This window comes from Phyllopteryx taeniolatus, chromosome 2 (assembly GCF_024500385.1).
Source record: "Phyllopteryx taeniolatus isolate TA_2022b chromosome 2, UOR_Ptae_1.2, whole genome shotgun sequence".
In the NCBI taxonomy this organism is placed as follows: Eukaryota; Metazoa; Chordata; class Actinopteri; order Syngnathiformes; family Syngnathidae; genus Phyllopteryx; species Phyllopteryx taeniolatus.
The window spans coordinates 4248741-4266123 of NC_084503.1; the positions used below are offsets into that span (position 1 = coordinate 4248741).

A 17383-nucleotide genomic window follows, 5' to 3' on the forward strand; every position below is an offset into this window, starting at 1 on the left:
CTGATTTAAATTTAGGTTAACTAAAGTGAAGGCAAATGTGCTATTTTCTTGGCACACCTCAGAATGTTCAAGCACCTTGTTAACACTTTGAGGGGGGGGGGGGGGGGAATGGAACCTGGCCATCCAACTCACATACAGTACGTGGCTATTAAGAATAGTGGTTAAAATGTTTAGATATTGTTCTTTTGTAGCACAAAATGGATTCACAATATGGTCCTCATGCGCTCATTTAATTATGTCAAAATTATTAACATGTCTCAGCCGGCCAACCTTGTGAGGCCCATTTTAGAGGGAGCACCACTCTGTGAGCTCTCAGGTGAGTTTAGTAACAGACAGAGCTTCTTTTCCAATTCCCTTCTCATTCTCACCTAAAATTGAAAGCTGACAAATGCAGCCTTAATTACATTCTTCCCAATCACACCTTTAATGTAACCTTGTGGCCGCCGCCCGCCCGCCCTCGCTGACAGAGTGAAGTGCGGTGCACCCTCCTCAGGTCTATATTTCACCAGAGGCAGTAAACGCATCGAAAGGACACGAGACGGATACACTTTGTATATAGGACACTCAAGTGTGCGATTTAAGGAGCACGATGCTGCGTCAGCACCGAAAATGCAAGCAGATCAAAGGACCAAACAGGGCAGCGGAACCCCCCTTATATACAGCCAGGCATGGTCTATTGCCCCAAATGTAATTATTTTACAAACTCTCTGTCCCCCTCCCATCCATTCTTCATTCCAAGATGTCAGACTTAGAGCACATTTATAATTTATACGTATAGTAAAGCCCATAATGATTCATCACCTGGCCAAAGAATTACTTTCAACACGCAGTAAAGTGGATTTAGAGAGCCATGATACCTGTTTGAAGATAATTGCTGAAAACATGCAGACACTGAGAACCATGCAGCACTCAGTTGTGAAGATACCACAATAAAACAGTTTTTCATCATTTTAGTTTTCCTGAATTTTTTTTTTTTGGATGGGTTAAAATGGCACCCAGTGACACACTTCGGCATCGGGCATGATCGAGTCCCCCGTCCCCTACGATGTAAGAACTTGAGCGCCTTGGGTCATACATACACTTACTGGCCACTTTGTTAGGTTAAAAACTGCAATATTGACATCCTGCATTTTTACTTTTGTTGTTAGAGTGTGCAGTGAAGTGAAACTATAGTACATCATACTAAGATACTGTGTGTTTGTAATATTTTGGTTGCTATATTAAAATGTGCACGTGTCGGTTTGATGCATATAACAATAATAACCACAATAATGAACATAAAAAGGGAGTAATACATTTTTAAGGCAAGGGTGCAATCTACGTTAACTGTGGCCTCTTAGTGCATCTAATAATAATAATCATATTAAAATTCCAATGTCTTATGTAATTTATTAAGAAAAAACAGTTTCATTGACCTATTTAATCTCTGACTTTCTAAAAAAGTGAGTTTGAATGCAATTTTTGACTCGTTATATAAAAGTGTTTACAAACGCCATGTGGCGAAAAACATTTACGCATGTATAAAATGTCACCGTGTTTATCCAGGCGGAGAAACAAACACGGGGGAAGTCTGGAGGTAGCTGCCATCCACGCACAACTAGTTCCCATCCTGTCTTATCACATGATCAGGGTGACGGCGTCATGTCCTCAAAGCGGAGGGAGGGGCCAAGCAGTATGCAGCTCGCTGCCATTTTGTGCGGCTACCTGGCTGCTTTCGTGTGAGTACCTGGCTCGTTTGTTTACCGAGCAGTCGCAAGCGTTTAAGATGCCGTGGCGTCACGCGATGATACTAAAAAGGAGCACAAATGGGCGGTGCGGAGTATCACGCTAGAGCTGCCTTTGAATTTCACGTCGTGCGCTTCCCTCCGTTTGGCTGTCCCGGTGACGGAGCCGCTCTCCTCCCCGCCATCCGCCATGTGAGAGCCTCATATGGTGCAGTCAAATTGCTGTCTGTATAAAGATAATAATAAACGGATGCTACTTTGTCGAGCATCTTTTTATGCCCACGTGTTTGAGCCGTGAATATAAATATGCACTTAAAGCCTCCGGTGGCTGGAATACATCCCACCAAGTCCACGCCTCAACGACAGGCGCTAGCCACTAGTTAGCTTGTGAGCTAACAGGCTTTGGCCTAGTAACAGCAACGTGACAAATAGCCACCATCTTTAGGGAATTATCTAAAAAAACATTGCATTAGCACTTCAAATGCCTTTAAAATCCTCAATAACAAATAAATTCAGGGGGGGAAAAACATTTGATGACAAAAGACCTGTTCTACTGCCCATGCTGCTCTTTTCGACAATAATGTTCCATTTTCCCGGTTTAAGTTTCATTTTTAGGGTACGTGAAGTGAAAATAATTGTGACGCATCAATTCGGAGAACCCCCCCTCGGAATTTCAGCCCACACGAGCTTATTGGTGGACATTTTTCTCTGATCCGATCGGAGAAGGGGTTCCCCGGGTTACAGACGCAATGAAAGGGTTGAGGAGATATGTTTTGTTTTACTATATATTATATTATAAAAATATTCATATTATCTAATAATTATAAAATTATACAAACCATACTAAAAAAAAATATGGAAAATTGAAATGGCAAAAAAACAGTTGACTGACTACTATTTAGTTCTTAGCATGTTTTCAGCAATTATCTTGAAACGTGTAACGCATTTAGAAACAAATCTATGAATTCACTATACAGCGTCTTCAAAATAAAGATGTAAAAAAAAACGAAAGACAAAATGTGTCACAGCAGGCAGGAGGGAGAGGTGCGAATGTTCTTGCCGAGGTAGGTTGTTAAAGAGTCTGAGATTTGGGGAGCAAATGATTGCAGGATATTAAGGAGTAATGGAAGTCACAGCAGGCCCCTGTGACACATTCCCACATGCTTTCATCATGACACTGATCAAGGCTCCAAGAAAGGCCCATTACTTGCGTTGGTAGCGCACCCTGACAGATGCACATTGGAGGGCAAAATGTTAATTCTGATGGTGGGCGATATCATGTACATCATCATAAACAACAAACAAATGAAGGAAGGATGCAATATAGGAAATGAAATAACAAAAATATCCAAACAATAGCACAAGGGTTCAGCATCAAGATCAGTTCTCTATTGAGTGCATAAGGATGCGATTTTTGTAGTGATCCTACTAAATTCGGGTAAATAAGTCTATATTCTGTGCTTTATTCTGGGATTTGCCAGACACAAGGTCTGGCCCTACATTTCAGACAACAAAAGGCAGTCTTGACATCTTGCCCAGCCAGCAGATAATATTTGCTGTTCAGAGACCGGCTTTCTTTTGTTCCGGGTTCTTATAAGCCCAAGACACTTGAAATTTAAACTCAGTTCAAAAAATATTATTTGCCACAGGGCAAGGTAAATCTCTTGGCAGGACCTTTCAAAGGCTCGCCCTGGGTTTGTTTACAATTGATCTTATTTAAAAGTGGATTTTTTTTTTTTTTTTTTTTTTTTTTTTTTACTTTTCAAAGACTTTCTTTCTGCCGTGATCTTATCGGTCAAAAGGAATTAGGGTTTTATATTGTGTTTTTTTTTATTCATTTAAGGAAACATAAAGAGTTATATAATCAACAGATAATAAAACCACACGTCAAGTTGCACCGCCTGTATTTGTTAAATTAAAAACGCATCCAAGATAGCATCTGCCAGTGGACCACACGGGGGGGGGGAAATAAACCAAGTGAGCAAGCAAATAAATTCGGCTGCCAAAAAAATGGGAGTCACTGAAACACAAACACACACTTATGTACACTTGCATAATATAATGAGAGCCGGTGTCGGCTATTTATGTGTTGTTGATTTAACAGTATGTTTATTTACTGTCGCGATGAACTACACAGATGTTTCTGAAACGGTGCCCCTCTCATATCGACTAAATAATGTAACCAAAATATTGGAAACGCCATTGTCCACCCCTGTACTAAATGCTTTAAAGTATATGAGTACAGTCACTGGAAAGGAAAATGTACCACTGTTATCAAACCAGTCACAAAATGTGAACCTTCACATACTCTGTTAATATTGTCTTCAAAATTAATGCATTACTACAAAACAGTGGCCCAAAAAAAGAAGCAAAAATGTCTGCATCAACACCAAAATGTAATTGGTGCAACCTGTCCACTAAGTTTTGTGGAACTTTGTTCAATAGCTTTTCAATAATCATTCAAATAAAGAAGTGATGACATTATAACCAGATTGTCAGGGATAAAATTGCCTTTTCCATAATACAGTGGAGTATTGTCTTACAAGTTTAATTAATGAATCTGTGACCATGCTCAAAACTCAAAAATCATATTTCCCCAATTCGATGAATGGAAATGCCAAAAATGTGTTCCAGCCTTCCTAAAAGAAACAACAAAAAATTGTCAATGTATTTGCCTTATAAAGAAAACAGAAGACTATATTATTGTACTTTATAAAAACATTCAGTAATAACAAATAAATAGAATGTAAAGAATTAAACACACGTGCTTCATGATTAATGAATTGTGCGGCTCCTTCTGGTGTGCACGCCTTGGCCACCAGGGGGCAGTATAATGTACACATACGGTCACAACGGCTAAGCTACAGTAATATATGTCGTTTTTTGCAGAAGATATGTAATATATGGCTCTGAGTATTGTTATGTTGTCTGTTTGCATGTGTTGTTGCAATGTTTATGCTCAATTACATGCTTCTTACAGGATTATAACCCCGTGATATCAATGCTAGTTTTGTTAAGCCGTCATTTGACATTTTGCATTGTGTGTTAGCATTAAGCTAGCAGACTTTGGTATAAAGTTATGTGCTTTCATTAAATACACAACATGTACTTTGCTTTGTTTTCTATTATTTATTTTGACACTAAACTTCAACTGGAAGTGGCAATAAACAGCTTAAAGCATTTTTTTTTGGGGGGGGGGGGGGGGGGGTTAAGAATTGTTCACTATCTGCCAAACTGCTCCTTGGACCTCAATTCTCTTCCCGCACCTCGATGCTGGTGCGCTGGTGCCAGCTTTTAGTTTTCAAAATAAAAGTTTGCATCTGACCCACTATGTCTTCTCTCGTAGCAAAATAAAAGTATAAATATAAACAGTACCGTTTTGTGTTAAATTTTCTAGTGTTAAGTTTATTGCCTAGTGAAAAACATTTATTAACATGCTCGCATCGAGAAATATGATAGTTTCAGGCCAACCAAGGCGAATGGGGGTATGGCAAAATAACCTCATCCCTTTAATTGCTTGTAACTAGATTATGTAAATTAATTACAAAAATGTATGTAATTGTAATTGAAAATGTGTAAAAAAAAAAAAATAGTTGCTTTTGGAAATTTCCATGATTACAATTTTAGTCACATTTGAAAAATAGCCGCAAGAGCTCAGATTCTTTTTCATATCACTTCCTCCTTCTAAAGCCGACGCTTGTGATTGGCTCTCTGTGGTCATGTGCCATTTACTACCTCGGGGTACCACTGTATACACACACACCTACACACGCACACACACTGTAGTATTTGTGTGTTGGTGTGTGCCTTTCAAGGCGCGTGGCCTAGCGAGTGACGTCAGGAGTTCAGACTCCAACTAACGCTGTTTTTCAGTTTGAGCATCTTCTCCGTGCTCATTGCGAGTGTTTTCATTTTGTATTTGTGTTTTATTGTGTGTCCCATTCAATAAACAGCTAAAAGTGCATCAGCGATGATAAAAATCAGTTAGGCATATCCCAATTTGCAGTGTTGGTGTCAACAAAGAAGTAATCTTATAAACAAACAATTCCTAAAAGACACTTATTGATAGAATATTGCTCACATTTGGGATAGTGACTATATGATGATATGGTGTTCGGTTATTGCGCGGATTATGTTCAGACAATATTTCACAGTCTTTCAGTAGGTTGCACTATACGTGGGAAAAGGGTGCGAGGGTGTAGTCACAACAACATTAATCCACAAGATCGCGGCATTAAGGCACACCGGAAGTGAGCGCTGGACTCCCTCCGACTGTATAATTCGTCCGCGTTACCCGGCGGACCAACGGGCTGAAACAAAGTTGGAAAAGTAAGTGAATGTAAACTATTTCGGAGCTATTTTGCAAAGAAAGCGCTTTCGGATTGCCATAAATCATCAATATACCAACTTTGTTCATCAAAACATGTGCAACTCCCTGATTTAGTCACTTGGTGCGTCATTAAGGTGAGTAACCCGGACAAATTATACAGTCGGAGGGAGCGGAAGGTCACTTCTGGTGTGCCTAAATGTGGCTGTGTTGAGGCGTTTACATATCCATTGTGTTGTGCTTTAAATGTGTTGAGTTGCGGCGTTTGCAATTGTTGTGACGTGTTTGGGCCTCCGCAGCAAATACAATGTTTCTATTAAGAACAGATAGAGAGAGACCCCATTCTAAGTGGGCTGCCAGTAAGATACTCGAGGCCACCGCTAGTAATATTTTAGAGCACAACTGTGTCGTCTCTCGTGGCTCGCTTAAGCTTGAAAGAGGATCCCCAGAGACGCCTTCATTTCCCCGCAAACTCCCTTCAAGGCTGCGCAGGTTAACATGTCCAGTTTGACCACCTGATCAATAGCCGTAAAGGTATTCATTGCGCCGGAGAGACAACTTTTGGTCTTGCGGTTGCACCTCGCAGGTAAAATCCAGCAAAACTAACAACCTGTGCTCAAATTTTAGACCCTACAATGTTTTTAGTTGTTTTTTGGGTTGTTGTTTTTTTTTTTAAGCGATGCATGAGAAGGTGATGAAGTTGGCTGCAGGCAGGTATCAAGTGGCCTTTCTGTACCTCTTTTGTTCTTCGGGGAAGAGGTGAAGTGAGTCTACTCGCACGCATCCCGAAAATGCCCCCTGAATGTTTCCTCGCGGCCCCTGAGTGAGAGTGTGTAATCGGGCCTGGCAGAGTGCTGGCTAATGGGGAGCACGGGAGACGGGAGGAGGGAGGCATACGCCTTTGAGATGTATTCATGTTCGTGGCGTGGCGCCCGGACGCCGGGTGACACGCCTTCATTCCTGCCCGCCTCGGGCCAGGATTAGGCGAGCGGGCAGCCCGGCAAAGCCGGCCGTAGCGCGGCATCATTTTCATATTAAGCTCATCTCTTCTCCACGGGCCTGACGGCGGACAGGCCTCCTCTCTCTGCTGCTCAAATTATCCTCAATTACTGGGGAAAGGCCAGGCCAGGGGACGTCACCTAACCTTCACCATCTGTTAGGTTCAAAGCCGCAGCGCTCGGCCAAGCCCGCCTGTCTCGCCCCCCCCCCCCCCCCGCAATCCTCCCCCCACTTCGACCTTTCCGCCTAGGCCTGCTCCTACACTATCCGCCCCCCTGCCCCCCCAAACTATCCACCTATCTTCTCGTGATTGGCCAGCCACCCCCTCACTGGACACAGCTGGGAAGTGCATGTGGGCGAGGCACATTAAGGGAGAAAAAGGTTATGTCACGCTCCTTCAACAAGATGTGAATATTCAAAAGTAGACACGCGCGCTTGCAGCAAGGCGTGTGTCAACACAGGTGAATTCCACGTCCTCGGGGTAACAGCATAAATTCAAGTGCTGCTTTTTAAAAAATTATTATTATTCTAATTAGAATGAATGAAATGATTTTTAAAAATTGTCTCTACAGGACATTTGGAACTATTAATTTGAATTTACACTAGCTACACACCCAGCAGCCATAACATTACGACTTCTCGCATAATATTCTGTTTATTGCGCTGTGTTAATTTAACAATATGGTGATGGTTAACTAAAGGAGCTAACCATAATATTATCCAGATATTATTATAACCCAATACAGTTCAACACCTCTCAACTACAACCACAATAAAGAAAAACATCGTTCACTTCAGAAAAACATGTTTACATAAATAACTGACTTAAAACATAGCGCAAAAAAAAGTTACAAATTCTACCTAAATGAATGTTTAAAAAAACGACAACAAAAACTTCTTAAAGATTAAATGCAAATGTATTTTAAGTTCAAATTAAATTACATTCAACTTAAAGGTTAAATACAACTGAACTGTGATTCTTTTTTTTTTTTTTTTTTTTGGCAGGGGGGGGGGGGGGTACCACTACAAGGAGCCCGTGCACCACACTGGAATATTTAATTCAGTTCTTCGATTGGATTTCAATAGATAATGCCAGATGTCATGTTGTGGCTGGTCAGTATATTTCCTTTTTTTATTCCTAAAAGCCTTTTTACAATAGGCATCTTGATATATATATATATATATTTATTTATTTTTTCTAAATAAGGTACAGTCATTGTTATTTTCTAATTTGTTAGGATATCAACAATATTTTGGGGAGGAATAGCAAAACGGGCCAAGGATCAGATTTTTTTTCCTTGTTAATATTAGAGCAACATTTTCCTTATTTTTAAAATTAATTCCTGAATGATTTCTACTTGAATTTCAAACATTCATTTTTCCGTACATGCAGCAAGTGAGTAACATCCGCTGTTGCTATTTGGGCCCGTGCTCTTCTGGGTGCCATTTTAGTTTTTTAATAAAAGATGCCTATGTGAGAGATCCTTTTAGTGCCTTCGTGAAATATATTTTTATTATTTTTTTTTCCAGTCTTTGCTTACCTGTGCGAGCTAACTTGTCTTTAATTAAACATTCATCTATATTTGAAACCGCGCTTGTGAAATATTCACGAGCTCTTATTTCTGCGATAGGCGAATGCGCCTCAATAATGCAGGCGCTGTTTTCTGTTTGTTTACAGCCCGTGTGTTTTAGCGGCTCCACTGTGTCCATTTGGGCTTTGCAGCATGCCTGCCCACTCAGAGGCCCCCGATGGCAGGTCATCTGGCTTTGAAAATAACTTTTAATAAGGCTGCTGAATAATAGATGCGCCGTTGGCTAAAATCAAGCAGGGAGGAGCGCGGTTGGGGACAGCAGGTTGCGCAGACAGACGCTTGCCGCTCCGTCATCATCATCATCATCATCATCGACAGCCTCCTACCTCAGACAGACTCCCTGAGGTCAGAGGTCACGGACTTGACCTTGCGGCCCCAGCCGAGAATGCTCGCTTGATTCGAAGGTCTAATTTTGGGATTTATTCGGGGCGGGGTGGGTGGGGGCATCGCAGGCAGCAAGAACGCCTCATTATCATCACGAGGTATTGTGTGGGTCCTTTTTACATGAATATGTAATTCAAATACTCTCACATCAGACAAAAAAAACATATTGTCTATCCTTAAAATGTATATTTTTTGGGAGTATATAGATATATATGTATATATATCTAATCTAATAGTGTATCCTTAATTTATTGTATCGATTCAACCTTTTATTTATCCAGGTAAGGCAATTGAGAACAGATTCTCATTTGCAATGTAGCCCATCAGAATGAAACAAAAATAAAACCAAATACATACCAAAAAAATCTAAATAAAGTGGACAATGTGATGGTTACTTAAGACATTACATTACGTCATAGCACAGGGTGAACAAAGGGTTCATATTCTGCTAAAAACAGGTGCAGTGGTCTCTTTTTTATTTAAATGTACTTACTTTATCTGAATGTACTAATATTTCTACAAGTAATTATAATTTTCTTCTCAGTTCATTAATAATGACTTCTTCAATGAAAATTGAGCTTGTAATTGTGTTTGTATATAAAAAAAAAAAAGTGAAGCATTTAAGGATTATTAAAAAAAATAATCATAATTATGAAATAGATGTTTGGTTCAACTTGGGTCCTGCCACCATTGCAAAATAAGGAGGCACAAATGCTATTTTTAATGACTCGCAAAAACATATTGCTTCTAATTAACAACCATTTTATTTGCACCGACAAAAACACATCAGATCACCTTAAATGCACAGAAAATAAGTTTCAAATTGCATCTTTTATTTGTATTTTCTTGCAGTAGAAGAGAAAGTAGTATTCAAAACTTTTTTTTTTTTTTTTTTTTTTGGGGTGGGGGAGAGAACACGCTTGCGGCCTCCGTAGCAGCTAAGCTTTTCAAATGCGCGTCACTTACAGTATAAAGTGGAGTGATAGCTTTCATATGCAAGCTAAAAAGACTGATCATCGCTATATGCGCCTCCCGCTAAGTGGGTCCCCGTGGAGGACAATTTTGGAGAGATTTTCGCCTGATATGAAACAAGCCCCGCATGCATTAATATTACATTACAAGGCTGACTATCACACAGGGCGCCTTCTTGCAGGCAGGTATAGAAGAAGAGTTTCTCATCGACGTCTCCTCGTGTTACTATTACGCTCATCAAAGAAAATCGAGGAAAACGAGCAAAAGGAGGATTTTTAAAAAAAAATTTTTTAACGCTTTTATTTAGGAGACGATTCAAATGGGCGGCACGGGCGATAAAACGCGTATTTAGGTCACACGTGAAAGGAGACAAATGCCGCAGGAAAGGCGCCTCACATGTGACACGCATGGGCGGCCAGGCGCGCGCGCGCGCGCGCACGCGAAGATGTGACGGGTGCACGCGCGCGCGCAGACCGTGTTGTATTCTGCTTGAGGGGGGGGGGGGGGGGGGTGTAAAAAAAGACAACCAAAAAAAGAAATAAAACATAAGCATATTTTAATTGCATGTGTCCCGTGCAGTGGGCACCGTGCCACAAATAACGCACACAAACACACGCGCGCGCACATCCGCGCGCGTCACCAAAAGGCGCCTGAGGGAGGTCGACGCGTGCGTCCGTGCCAAAACGTGTCCCCTCTCATTTGAATGTGAATGCTCCCTGCATGCGTGCATGCAGGGCCCTGTTGTCTAACACACACACACACACACACACACACACACGCACACGCACACGCGCCTGCGTGTTTTTTTTCTTTTTCAATTAGTGCCACCGCCTCCCTTCCCAAGCCCCCGCCCGCCATTCAGCAGCTAATGGGGGCTAATTTGGCATCATTGCGGATTAATAGGCTGCGTTAATTGGCTCTCCAGTGGAGGAATTTGGCAAGCGATCCGACTGGGCGTGACATGTTTATTCCGTCTATTTAACATTCATCGTATTCTAATAGGACACTTGTTTGCACGGAGGGGGGGGGGGGGCTAATTAGGGGGATGACGGCAACAGGCTGGCAGCGTGCGGCTGAAAGTGGGAAGGAAAACACGTCCCGATCGCGTGCTGTTATTCATTTCGCTACGACAACATTCTAAGAAAAACAACAGTTTAAAAAAAATAAATAAAATGTATGAGCATTGTTAGTGCAGAGGCCTTGCACGTGATATTTCCCCCCTTTCATTTAATTTGCACTCCTTAAAATGCAAACGCTAATTTTGTGCATTTTGCATTTTATTTTTTTTATTTTTTATTTTTTTGCAATACAAATGCAAGTCGTCATTTCAATGAACCAAATTGTGGCAGGCTTTAATGAAACCTTTGAGCAAAGGGTGTTTTAACATTATTTTCATATTTTACAATCCGACATTCAATTTAATCAATAGCATTGTTAACAATAATCAAGAACAATATTACCATAATAATAATAATAATAATTTCAATAATTAAGCGTACACAGAGTTCTTTTTTAAACGCCATGACATGACGGTAATGGCGACATTTAATCCAGAGGCCTTGCACAGCCAAAAGTGATCCATGCAGCAACACAAATAGAAACATCGATGCAGGATGTAAGCGTATCCGCTGCACTGGAGCACCGTTTGATCAGCAATCAATCAGCATTCGGGAAAGCAAATCCAGAACAGGCAAACTTACCGCGAGCTCCTCCGAGTGGACCCTGACAGGAAATGGGCCTAAACGTGCGTCGTCGCCGTCCCACCCTAAACGCATCATTCCATCAAGGCCTGAAACCACCAGCAGAATGATATTGTGATGGTCCTTGTGAAATCACACAGGTAAGAGATGCAGATTGTAATCATGAAAATGCTCACTAAAAACATAATAATAATAATAATAATAAAAATATCTAAGAGTGACAGCAACGTTGCAGAGGCCACATGGAGGCATATGGCTCTCAGTTGACCCCCCAACCCCACCCCCTCCCCACACGCCCATCCGTCAGACCTCTGCCTCCCTAAACCCCCTCTCAGCCCCCCTTCGCCCACCCCGGTGAAGTTCAAGGTCCCTGCACTCACTGACCCACAGATACGAAGATGCCCCATTTGCTAAACATTTCCAAAATAATGTCTAATTTCACTATTTAGCTTTTAAAACGCTCTTTGTATTTAAATGAAATTCATAAGTGATCTAAATTGCTAGTCTTGTTCGCCTTAGAAAGACTATTATTATATTTTAGTTTTACACAAAGTGATGTCAAAATATGTTGATTATGTAGTATTAAAATTCCCGAATGAAGTAGTAAAAAGCAACAATTGCAGCATTAAAGGCCCCTCAGTTTCATCCGCATGACTAAGATGAAGTGGTCACAAATAATATACTGCAAACGTAGCAAATCTTAAGACTAACAGCCTAATTGCTAAAGTTATTTTTGAACGTTTCAAAATTAAAAAAAAAAAAAAAAAAAAAAAAAGCTGCCAAGATTTAAAGTTTGTGAATAATCATTGTGACCTGAATGACTGAAAAGCTGAAGAAGGGGAAAACAACACATTTTTGCAGGCATACTGTTTATTTTTTATTTTTTAATAAATACTTTGACTTTACGTTTAAACATAACTTAGATAATTGTGCTATTAGGCTAACAAACTGATTTAAAGGGAACTCACTATTACAGTAACAATGGTGAGACTGTAGCAATTACAAGTGCCTTAAGATGCGAAATAAAAATTCCACTTTTCTTTTAATTGTGTTCCAATTAACTCCTAGTGAATATTACAATCCATTTGGTCTCTATTAAACAATATACAATACATTCCCAATTATTAAAAATTAAACCTTATTTTTTTTGCAGTTAAGAGTTGTGAAATGATGTCACTCATATCAAAACTCCATATTTTAAATGAGAAGCTCAATTAATTAACTCAAATCCGCTAATGCACCAATTTACAGATTTACAACAGCTTTATCCCGTGTGTGTAATATAAATTATTAATGGAAACTCTAATAAGAAGACAATAATTAAAGCACATTAGGCACACTTGGAATGACACGACCGCACCGCTACCAGGTTTTAATAGTTATTATCTACGTATTCTGCATGCATTTGGAATGGCGAAATGGCGCCTTATCGCTTATGATGCAAAACAAAACACTTGCGTGTGAATGGGAGATGGACGAATGAAAAAGAGCCAATCAAAGTTCCAATAAACGTGATTCTTTTTTCTTTTTTTTTTGTCATTTTCAACGGTGAATGAGGACGGACGGGTAAAGGCGAGAGATAGAGAGAGAGAGAGAAAAGGGGTGAGGCAATGATGGAGGAGTGAGAGGATGCTAGGTGGTCCCAGAGGATGCTAGGTGGTCCCAGGTGTGTGTAATGACATCAGACATCCTAGCGTGTGCACACTGGAGTAAGAGATCCAGTTTCCTTTTAGGTCTCTTCATGAGCGGCAGGTCACGGCCAGTCGCCTCCTCCTGACACGTAATTGGTGATATTGATTATAGGTTATCATCTGCTGCGGGCCATTTGTAAGATAATGCGCCAGGGGTTAATTTGTCAGCCATTAACAGCCTGCTTCGCTGGGTATGAACATGTAAATTAAGTTTAGAACAACTTCTAAATGGGCCACTTAGCCTCATCTAATAAAAGGAAATGGATTGAAGTGGTACAACACCTTACATGAGGCCAGTTGAAGCGCATTTGTAAACGGTTGGCATTTCTGAGAAGCGGACATTTTCTCTCCAAATCGAACCCCTCCTGATGCCGTCGTAAATTCCAGTGCTGGCCCTGCCCCAAAAAATTTTAATAAAAATACCCTCCTCATCGAAAAATGAGTGGCATTTCCAGTAAACGCCCTTTTTTCCCTTTTCACCGATCTGCAAAAGTGCCGCGAGTCTGTTAAAAGCATGAAATGACCGCTTCGAAACCGAGAGTCACTTTGAACTTTGCAGCTGTTTCTAATATTTTGTCTTTGGAGTCCACTTGGCTCTCCAATAGGATGCAGTGTGGTTGTACACCACTGCAAAACTACAGGGACAACGATAACAAAACTGAGAATTTTGAAATTACCGTCAGAAAATCAATCAATCAAATTGTTTTGCTTTATGTCTGCATAGATTCTCAGTCATCCAGGTCATAGTAAAACAAAAAGTTGAATCCAGGCAACTGGACTTTTGCAAAAATGTCCCAAAACAACTTGGGCAATTATGCTTTTAGGCTAAGTGTCTGTGTTACAATCTCCGAAATAAAGAGTGACATCTGCAGCCTTAAATGTCAACAAGTGTTGCCAAATATGTTTACAAATGTAAAGATTTCGCCAATCACCTCAGGGTACAATGCAGCAAAACGTTGAAACGCCATCAGACAGATTTAACTGCCTCACAATCATCACGGTTGTTCACACATCCCCAAACCCCCCCCCCCCCCCCCCCCCCCCCGGCCACCCCCAACCCTTTCTTTTCTCAGCAAGGAATCGCACATCAAATACACAAAAATCACAGAAGAGAGAAACGCTGTAACCTTTGAGAGAGTCGATCAGAGGTGCGCGAGCAACTAGTACAGCCCAGAGCAGTAAAGACAACCCACTTGTACTTCAAAAACATGACATTTGCCACCTCGGAGCACCAAACATGTCTCTCTAAGTCTACACCTGTAAACCTGCAAACCCACACAATGTAGATCAAGAGCTTTCCTTGCTCAAGCAAACACTATTAAAAGTTACACAGTAGCCTGCCTCTGCCTCTGTCTGTGTGTGTGAAAGAGAGAGAGCGAGAGAGAGAGAGAGAGAGAGAGAGAGAGAGAGAGAGTGGGAAAAGTGTGAGTGGGTGCTGGTCAGCAAATCAGTCAGTCCGCAAAACACGGTTGGTGGATATCACAAGCTAAAAAAAAAAAAAAAAGAAAAAAAAAAGGAATGCCCACGTACCTGTTTGCAGCAGAGCGACGGCGGGGTCAAACCTCCACACGGCCTCGTGGTACCTTGTGTTAATTATCCTGCCGGAAAGATGCTGGCTGCTGCGGCGTCTCTCTCCCGAGGCGGCGCTCGTACTATCGTGCGGTCGGAGGATGGAGGTGAGCGGCAGGAAGAGAGGAGGAAAGAGAGGGAGTCAGATCCAGCGGCGGGCCCATGCACACCACGACTGGCCCGCGCGATATTGAGCGCACACGCTGAGGCCTCTGCGGCGAAAAGGGGGGGAACTGTCGGGAGAGCGGCGCGCTTTGCGTAGCCCCGGGAAACGGGGAGTCGCACGCACCGCCGTCACGCGCACACGCTTACGTGTCACGCAAGCTGCGTTAGCATTGGAGCTAACACAAAAAGAGTGATGAATAAGTGTGCCGCGTGTTCGTATGTCATCATCCGGGCCGATGGAGGCCCTCATTTGCATTCACTGACAACAGCCTGCACATCTGCTCACTATAGTACGCGTGCTAGCTCGCGGGGCAGCTGAAAACGGACAGGCAAATAAAAAAAGGTCAAAAGTCTGGCGGGGAGGAGGGGAGAGGACGGAGATTACAAACAATGGACCAGAAAAGAGATGCATGTGAGTGGCGGGAGTGCGCCTGCATGGCTCCTGAACCTTTGGGGAGGACTGGGTGCAGGCTAATCTCGTGAGTGCCTTACATACATAGACACGCCCACACACATGCAATACTTCTAATGGCAAACAAAACAACGGTCCCAAAAAATCTTAAAACCACATTTGCAGTGGTGCTTTGACCTCAGTGACAAATTTTCCGAGATGCCAACTGTCGTTCAGCCAGTTTTCTTTGCTCTGACTTGCGACGAGAAACTTAAGATACGAGCGCTGCATGGCGGGAGTGAAACTTCAAACTGTTTACGGTCATTTCAAGTTGAAGTTTATCGTCAAACTAAACAAAAGACAAAGATAATTCAAGGTGTTCAAAAATAACCTCACAGCTTTTGTCTTAGTCGCGTCAGTTTAGCTTAATGCTAACAAAGAATAAAACGCCAGAGACAGTTTAACGAATGGCATCAATGCCATTTAAGCAACAGATATTTGACCAAATGGTTGAGCAACACATGACAATGTAACAATAGAGTGGAGCCCCGCATATTCGTGAGTCAGCACCCACAGATTCACCTATTCGTGGCTTTATTTCAATGTATTTATTTGTTTTTATTTTATTTTCTACCCCCATTTTCCGTAGAAACTGCTCATTGGCAGTATTTTGATGGCAATTACGCTGGGGGTAAAATTATTCGCAGATGTTCGCTCCTCGTGGTCAAGCTCAGTCTCTAGCCCCCGCCATTAGCGCCTGTCCACTGTATACTGCCCCCAGGTGGCGGAGGTGCACACGTCAGAAGGAGCAGCACAATGTTCGTTGAATTGAAGTAAAAAAATGTGGGGAAAAAACTGTTTCATTCTTTACATTCTATTTAATTCTGTCGTAATGGTATGTTTTTAAGGACTGCATCATTATTGAGTGGTATTTTTGTTATTAAAAAAAACAAAAAACAATACACTGCTTTTTGGGAGGCTTCAATTGATTTCTTGTCATTTCACTGCGGGAAGATGATTTGAGATAATATGTTTTGAGTTATGACTGTGGCCAAGGAAAAAAATTCAACTCATAACTCAAGGGACCACTGTATATGTATTTAAGCTGCCATCGCTCACTTCAGCCTAATTTTCTTATTTTAATGAAATATTGGACTGCAACCGTCCTTTACAAGTCAAATAAACATGAGACCGTGGAGATATAGGCAGCAGTGATGATGTTGGAAATCAATTTGCATTGCATTAAGCAAATATAAAGGCCAGCGGTTGAGTTCTCAACAGCTTAGAGAAATCACATTTCCCAAATCAAGCGTCCCATTCAGTCATCTTCTCCGGGCTCTCTCAGTCTGCCTGGCCCACTATGCAGATTGATCCAGATGGACACAACGCCGAGACCTCCAGTCCCCCATAGACCCTCTGGCTGAACTTGACTCCCAGTCCTACAGATGGGAAGGAGGAACCTTCACCTTTGGTGAACCTTGGGCTGTGACACCCTCACCCCCACCGCACCATCCACTATCCTCTAGTAGCAATCGCATTGAATTAGGTTGCATTCCCAGCAGCTATCATCACGGATACCTGATCAATACTGGGGAATTATCGCAGAAGGCTTCCCCAAACACAGTGTCAACACGCGAGCGTCGACCACAGAGCGTGTGTGCGCTCACTGGGGTGGAAAGGAGCTGTGACCCAGCGGTGGAGCCTCAGTAGAGGGAGACCCCCTTGCAGAGCCTTGGGGGACGGGGGGGGGGGCAGTTTGTGGGCTTCACCGGCTACGTTTCTGAGCATGCTGGGACACAACTTAAAAGGACATCGGAGGGCTGTTAGACCTCAGACAAGCAAAGCCCTCGTCATGATCCACTTTCTCTG

At 41.9% G+C, this 17383-nt stretch overlaps 1 protein-coding gene across 3 annotated transcripts in view; it reads right to left on the reverse strand.

Annotated features, from left to right (window-relative positions):
- zfhx3b (zinc finger homeobox 3b) overlaps positions 1–15412 on the reverse strand; it is a 272875-nt gene extending 257463 nt beyond the window's left edge. For 2 of the 3 annotated variants that reach the window (XM_061754423.1, XM_061754461.1), the window contains exons 1-2: positions 14920–15412; positions 11699–11787 (exon numbers count right to left, since the gene is read on the reverse strand). The gene's annotated coding sequence lies outside the window, so the exon portion shown is untranslated. Of the gene's footprint in view, positions 1–11698; positions 11872–14919 lie in introns of those variants that run through there. The other variant, XM_061754432.1, reaches the window with a different exon arrangement.
- Positions 15413–17383: the final 1971 nt, after the last annotated feature.